This window comes from Mastomys coucha, unplaced genomic scaffold (genome assembly GCF_008632895.1).
Source record: "Mastomys coucha isolate ucsf_1 unplaced genomic scaffold, UCSF_Mcou_1 pScaffold18, whole genome shotgun sequence".
NCBI lineage: Eukaryota > Metazoa > Chordata > Mammalia > Rodentia > Muridae > Mastomys > Mastomys coucha.
The window spans coordinates 2,471,188-2,478,741 of NW_022196900.1; the positions used below are offsets into that span (position 1 = coordinate 2,471,188).

Sequence of the window (7,554 nt, forward strand, 5' to 3'; positions counted from 1 at the left end):
ACACACACACACACACACATGCTCCTCTTTCTGCTGATGTCAAATCAAGTCCCCCAAGCTCAGTTCTATCATGTCACTTGCTTCATTACAGCCAGAAAAATCATAATTATTTCCCTTGATTCATTTTTAATATTGGCTTTTGTCTGGTTGAAAATGATTATAATTAGGTAATTCTGTTTTTTAAATAGGCCTTTTCTCTCAAGAAACAAAGCCATAACTAATATGGTGATAAGAAACTAAAAAAGCAATTTGAAAACACATTTTATTAAAATACAAAGTCCCGCTACACAAGACTACAAAGGAAATCACACAGAGAGCCTGCCTGGATTGTTCCTCTCTAATGAGCTTTGATCTCTTCTATTCCATAACTCCAGTTTTACTTTTAAATTAAGGATAGATAATATGCAAAATGTAATTACAAACACCCATGGGGAATGGCAGACACAAAGCAGTGAGATAAAAAGATGAGATAACCTGACCACCTTGGCCATTAATCACACTGCTTTAAGCTTCGGGTTTGTGGGGACAGAACAGGTGGCCATCCATAGGAAAGGCCCCCAGATATGAGTATTGTGGTAACAACAGGTGCTTGTACTTTATAAACGCTTCCTTTCCCAGAGGTACAACAAACCAGTTGGGAGGTTAGTCTGCACCTGATCAAATGATGTAACTTAATCATTGCCCTACACATATGTGAATAAATTCACCTGTCAGAGTGTTTCTCCACTTCAAAATATATGGTTTACAAAATCTACAAACTACTGCTGTGTGTTTGAAACTTTGGGAAGAAGGAGAAAGGATGTTTTCTTATGAAAATTCTTTTTTTAATTTCAATTTTTTTCCTATTTTTCTTTTATTAAAAATAGGGGGTTTTTATACAATATATTCTGATTATAGCTTTCCCTGCCCCAACTCCTCCCAGATCCTTCCAACATATCCAAACCTACCCCATTCCTAACTCTCATTAGGAGAGAAACTAATAGGAAAATAAGAGAAAAGAAAAAACAAACAAATCAGAATAGAACAAAACAAATAAGTAGAAGAAAAAGAGCCAAACGAAAAGTACAAGAAACACATGTAGACAGAGAGACAGGAATCCCATAAAAACACAACACCGGAAGCCATAAGGTATATAACAAGGATCCGTAAGGTAATAATAATAATAATAATAATAATAATAATAATAATAATAATAATAGCAATAATAATAAAATTTAAAATATAAATAAATACCCTGACTGAACATTTTGAGACAAGGAACCTCCAAAGATGCCGTTAAGTTCGTTTTGTGTTGGCCATCTACTGCTGGGCACAGGGTCTGCCTTTGAGAGTGGTTTGCATCCCCCATGAGACTCTACTGAAAAAAACTAAATTTTTATTTGCAATTTTTTCATTTTCAATTAGAAATAGCTTCTGGATTAGGAATAGGGACTGTCTTCATGTTCTGTTGCTGTGAAGAGATACCATGACCTCAGCAATATTTTTTTTTTTTTTGGTTGGGGGTGGTTTGGGGTTTGGTTTGTTTATCTGTTTGCTTGCTTGCTTGCTTGGTGTTTGAGACAGGGTTTCTCTGTGTAACCCTGGCTGTCCTGGAACTTGATCTGTAGACCAGGCTGGCCTCAAACACATAGAGATCTGCTTACCTCTGCCTCCAGCATACTGAGATTAAAGGTATTCAGTGCTACCGCCAGCCAGCCACAGCAATTGTTATAGGAAAACATTTAATTGGGGCTTGCTTAGAGTTTCAGAGGTTTAGTTCATTGTCATCATGGCAGGGAAGAAATACGACAGCATGCAAGGGACAGAAAAGTAGTTGAGAGTTCTACATCCAGATCTACAAGCCATAGGAAGACAGAAAGACTCTGAGCTTAGAATAGACTGTTTGAAACCTCAAGGTCCGCCCCAGTGGCACACCTAGTCAACAGACCACACCTCTAATCCTTTCAAATAGTGCCACTCCCTGGAGACCAAACATTCAAATCTATGTATCTATAGTGAACATTCTTTTGGGGGTTTTGGGGTTTTTTTTTTCTTATTCAAACTACCACATGACTATTTCCACTTCTCCTCTTAGTGGCGGGACCCCATCTGGTGCAGACCTGGATAACCCTCGCCTGCTGCCACTATCTCTGTAAGTTCCTATGTGTGTCTGTCATGCTGTGTTTAGAAAGCCTTGTTTCTATGGTGTGCTCCATCCCCTCTGACTCTTACAAGCTTTACACCTTATCTTCCGCAAGGTTCCGTAGAGACATCCCATTCAGGGCTGAGTGTTCCGTAGAGACATCCCATTCAGGGCTGAGTGTTCCGTAGAGACATCCCATTCAGGGCTGAGTGTTCCGTAGAGACATCCCATTCAGGGCTGAGTGTTCCGAGGTCTCTCGCTCTCTCTGCACATTGACGGGCCGTGGGTCTCTGTTCTTGTTCCCATCACTGCAGGAAGAAGCTCCTCAAAGACAGCTGAGCAAACCCTGATCCACAAGTATAGCAGAGTGTCATTAGAAATCATTTTATTGCTAAATTCCTCTATCAGGACAGTCATTTGGGGGGTCTTTGTGTGCTTCCATAGAAAGCTGAGAATTGTTCTTTCAAGTTCTGTGAAAAATTGTGTTGGAATTTTGATAGGGATTGCATTAAATCTGTAGATTGCTTTTTGGGGCGGCCACTTTTATTATGTTAACGCTACCTATAAGAGATCTTTCTATCTTCTGATTTCTTCTTCAATTTCTTTCTTCAATGTCTTAAAGTTTTCAAATCAGACTGAGAGTTTAAAATTTTCAAATTGTACTGTGGGAACTTAGCAGTTAGTTGAATTCAATGGGAGACTAGCTCCCAGGACATAGAAGAATGAGAAACTAGCTCCAGGAACATAGAAGAATGGGAGACCAGCTCCTGGAACATAGAAGAATGGGAGACCAGCTCCCGGAGCTTAGAGATCGGAGCGGCCTGGCAGGAGAAAAGAAAAATGAGGTAACAAACAATTTCCAGGTGGCTAGCCTGCTTCTGAACCCTAGCACAAGCCAGCACCAATCAGAGACCACCCCGTACTTCCCCCTGCCTTAGTTTCCCCTTTTCCCCTAGCAACTGTGTGGGTATAAAAACCTGTTTAAATTTTTGCTTGGTGCCAGACTCCTCTACCCCTGCGAGGGATATGAGTCTCGCCCCAGCTAGCTGGAATAAAAAGCCTCTTGCAGATTGCATCAAGTCCGTGTCTTGGTGGTGTGTGGGGTCGTCGCTCCCGGGATTTGAGTGTGGGGGTCCCTCCCGGAATCTCACAAGACACGTCTTTTACTTTCTTGGTTGTTTTCCTGGATTTCGCTCTTGGTCCATTTGTCAATTGTATATAGGAGTGCTACTGATTTTTTGTGTGTTAATTTTGGGTCCTGCTACTTTGCTGAAAGTATCAGCTGTAGGAGTTTTGCAGTGAACTTTTTAAAGGATTATTTATGTGCACAATGATATCATCTGACAATAAAGAATTCTTCCCTTCCTACTTACATCCCCTTGGTCTCTTTCAGCTGCCCTATTACTCTATATAAGACTTCAAGTAATATTGAGTAAAAACAGAGAGAGTGGACAGCCTTGTCTTGTTCCTGATTTTAGAGGAAACGCTTGGAGTTTCTCCCCATCAGGTCAGTATTGGTTGGCTATAGCTTGCTGTAAATCACCTCTATTACTTTAAGGTATGTCCCTTGTATCCCTAGTCTCTGCAGGATTTTTTTCAGGAAAGAGTGTTGAATTTTTGTCAAAGGCTTTTTTGGCATCTAATGAGGTAACTGTGTGGTTTTTTTCCTTTCAGTTTGTTTATATTGTGGATTATACTTACTAGTTTGCATATGTTAAACTATCCCTGCATCTCTGAGATGAGGCCTACTTGATCATGATGATAATCTTTTTTATGTCTTCTTAGATTTAGTTTGCAGTCATTTTATTGAGAATTTTTGTATCTATGTTCATAGGGGAAATTGGTCTGTAATTCTCCTTTTTTTGTTGGGTCTTTATGTGGTTTAGGTATCAGGGGAACTGTGGCCTTGTAAAACAGAATTGGACAATGTTCCTTCTGGTCCTATTTTGTGAAATAATTTGAGGAATACCCCAATAATCCTTCTTTGAATATCTGGTAGAATTTCTCACTAAAATAATCTGACCCTGAGCTCTTAGGGACTTGGGGGGGGGGTGGTTTAGTTTGATTTGGTTTCGGTTGGGAGGTTTATAATTATTTCACTAGGGGTTGTAAGGTCTGTATAAATTGCTTATCTTATCTGATCTTTATTTAACATTGGTAGCTGGTATACACTGAGAAATTACCCATTTCTTTTAGATTTTACAAGTTGGTGGAATACAGGTTTCTAAAGTATGTCCTTATGATTCACTGAATTTCCTCTCTCTCCTCTCTCTCTCTCTCTCTCTCTCTCTCTCTCTCTCTCTCTCTCTCTCTCTCTCTCTCTCTCTCTCTCTCATGTGTGCGTGTGTGTGATGTCTTGCTGTGGGCCTCTGCATCTGTTCACATATGTTGCCAGAGGAAGCCTCTCTCATGGTGACTAGATAAGGCACTGATCTATGAGTATAGTGGGATACCATTAGGAGTTACTTCATTGATCCTTTTTATTATTATTATCAGTAGTGTTTAGTTTGACCCTAGGTCTCTGGGCTAACTAGTCTCTGGTTTAAAAAAAGCCATGGGGTAGGGGTTGGGGGACTGCTGGAGAGAAGGCTCAGCTGTTAAGAGCACTGACTGCTCTTCCAGAGGTCCTGAGTTCAATTCTCAGCAACCACATGGTGGCTCACAACCATCTGTAATGGGATCTGATCCCCTCTTCTGGTGTGTCTGAAGACAGCTACAGTGTACTCACATAAATAAAATTCTTTTTTAAAAAAGTTTTAAAAAAAGGTAACGAAGAATAATTGACAAAGATCTTTATTTTTCCAACCACATATTAACTCCTTTTGCCCTCTTCCTGTTGCTTTATGTTCATAGTAATCCTACCAGTAAATGGAATTTCTGAGACTTCTATGGGTGAAAAATCTAAGGATCATAAAATCACGGCTTGCCAGAGTCATGCTGCTGCTAAATGGTAGATGTGGGATGGAACCCAGAGACTCTGCAGCTTCTAATTGTTGTCTAGTGTGTGGGTGGTTTTGGTTAACATAAAACTAATGAAAGCCAAGATTGGTCAATAAAACAAAAACTATGTTGATATTTCATCACAAGGCAGCAGAAAACCCACTCCTAGGCTAGCTACTCTGGAGCTGTTGTAAGGCTCCTGCTGGTGGCCAAACCCAAAAAGCATTCAAGCCTCGAGCTGAGGAGTGTCACCTCGCAAAGCACCTGCGCCATCTGCAGGCCAGCAGTTGCTCTGATCTTCCCCAAGCCACAACCAACAGGTCCAGGGACATAGTAGTTTCTAGCTGGCATCTGGGGCAGGGCCACCTCCAGTCATCTGGGAGCAGGACTCCCAGTCTCCCTCCTGTAGAGCTGAGAATCCACATCGCCACTGCACCACCTCGCAACACTTCCCCAAAGCCTGCCGGGAAAGCAATGGGTCTCCTTGGCGGACTTTAGAGGGATGGAGGAGTAGAGGAAGGTCCAGACGTCTCCTCCTGGGCACATTTCTGGTCGCCAGCACCCTTCTGCTCCTTGTCCAGAAAAAAAGAGGATCTCAAAACTCTCAGGGCCAGGCCTCGTGCCAGGCACTTTAAATGTGCTATTGCGCCGGGCAGTGGTGGTGCACGCCTTTAATCCCAGCACTTAGGAGCCAAGAGGCAGGTGGATTTCTGAGTTTGAGGCCAGCCTGATCTACAGAGTGAGTTCCAGGACAGCCAGGGCTACACTGAGAAACCCTGTCTCAAAAAAACTAAATAGATAGATAGATAGATAGATAGATAGATAGATAGATAGATAGATGATTGATAGATAGATAGATAGATAGATAGATAGATAGATAGATAGATAGACATGCTATTGCATTTCTCCTGGAAGTTCTAACCCAAGGGTCAGAAAAGCCCACCAGAGCAGGAAGGATATCCCAAGAGCCACGGCTGATCTCCTCTCCTATGCCTCCTGCTCAGGGATAACAGAGATCTTGACACAGTGAGTTGGGCTTTAGTTACTACCCTTTGTCCTTTGTTAGCATTGCTAAAACGGAACCATCACATCTGTGCAGATGCAATTGGGTGGCATAAGAGATGCTTTGAAATGAAATTTGGGGAGCAGCCAGCTTTCCAGGGCATACCCAGCCGTCATGATTCACTCCTTTAGCTCAGCACTCAGATGCCCTCGACTCCCTTCTAACACGCGCCCAACGGCATTCAAGGTTTGGTCACCGCATTTAAGGAAATGCTCTGTGAGACTACAGAGGCCCCTTGGTAGGTGAGGCTTCGCTTGTGCTAGACAAGTATTCTACCACTGAACTACAAGCATTCTAGGTCCTGGCTGCAGCATCTTCCACCTCCTAGCCTGACCTGTGACATAACTTCTGAGTTGTGAACTCAAAGAGAGATCGTTTGGCCTTCCTGCCAGGACTGGCAACTGGCACAGCAGGAGCCCCAGTGCTGTGACTTTAGAACCTCCAAAGGTCAGGCTCCTGCCAAGCTGGGTAGAAGTCTCATCTGGAAGGAGCAGGTTTCTATTTCTCTAACATGGAGTCGTAGTTTCATTTCTGTTACTATGATGAATATTCTGCAAAAACAACTCTGGGTAAATGGTTTACTTTGGCACATCATTCCAGGTTATAGTCCATCATTACCAGAGAAGTCACAACAGCATGGGCTAACAATGGTCACGTCACATCTACAGTCAAGAAGCGGAAATGGATGACCTAATGTTCGTGTGCTTATGCCTCAGCTCACTTTGTCCCCTGACATAGTCTACCCAGCCCATGTTTCCTTACCATAACTACAATAATCAAGATAATTCTCCAGCGGCTAACCTGATCTAGACAGTTCCTCATGAAGACTCTCTGGCCAGGTGATCCTAGACTATGTCAGAATGACAATTAAAGTTGGCCATCATGGCCCCAATCAAGGAACCGCTTGCTGGGGTTTCAGCCACACACACCCACATACACACAGCCCTCTCAGTTCCCAACACTGTGGCCCCCACTTCACAACACTGTGTCCCCCACTTCTCCCACAGCCACCTCCCACAGGCTATTCCATCGAGGAACATTGTGGGTCTGATATCTAGAACCTTCCTTCTTCCAACTCCTTTGCTTTGCTGGTGCTAAGGCAAGTAAGGGTGATAAAGACCTTCTTGCTGGGCTGAGGAATCTTCCCATGGAAGAATTCAACAGAGAAACAGCATGAAGACCCTGACTACTGACCAAGGGATCATTCACAATTAAAAGGAATTTGCCTCCCGGCAGCAGTGGCACACATACGCCTTTAATCCCAGTGCTCTATAGGCAGAGGCAAGTGAGTTTGAGGCCAGGCTAGTCTACAGGATAGCCATGGCTATACTGAGAAACCCTGTCTCAAGGAGGAAGAGGAGGAAGAAGAGGAGAGAAGGGAGAGAAAGAGGAGGAAAAGGAAAACGAGGAAGAGAAAGAAGAGGAGGAG

The 7,554-nt window shown here is 42.9% G+C and overlaps 2 long non-coding RNA genes across 3 annotated transcripts in view; one reads left to right on the forward strand and one right to left on the reverse strand.

Annotated features, from left to right (window-relative positions):
• The window catches only part of LOC116095281, a 12,314-nt gene extending 9,932 nt beyond the window's left edge, over positions 1–2,382 (reverse strand). The window contains exons 1-2 of one of the 2 annotated variants that reach the window (XR_004120528.1): positions 2,212–2,382; positions 1,234–1,354 (exon numbers count right to left, since the gene is read on the reverse strand). This is a non-coding gene — a long non-coding RNA (uncharacterized LOC116095281). Of the gene's footprint in view, positions 1–1,233; positions 1,358–2,211 lie in introns of both variants that reach the window. The other variant, XR_004120527.1, reaches the window with a different exon arrangement.
• Positions 1–7,021, forward strand: part of LOC116095280 — a 15,788-nt gene extending 8,767 nt beyond the window's left edge. Inside the window, exons 3-5 of the long non-coding RNA XR_004120526.1 lie at positions 2,075–2,131; positions 3,516–3,629; positions 6,726–7,021. This is a non-coding gene — a long non-coding RNA (uncharacterized LOC116095280). The remainder of the gene's footprint in view (positions 1–2,074; positions 2,132–3,515; positions 3,630–6,725) is intronic.
• The last annotated feature ends 533 nt before the right edge of the window (positions 7,022–7,554 follow it).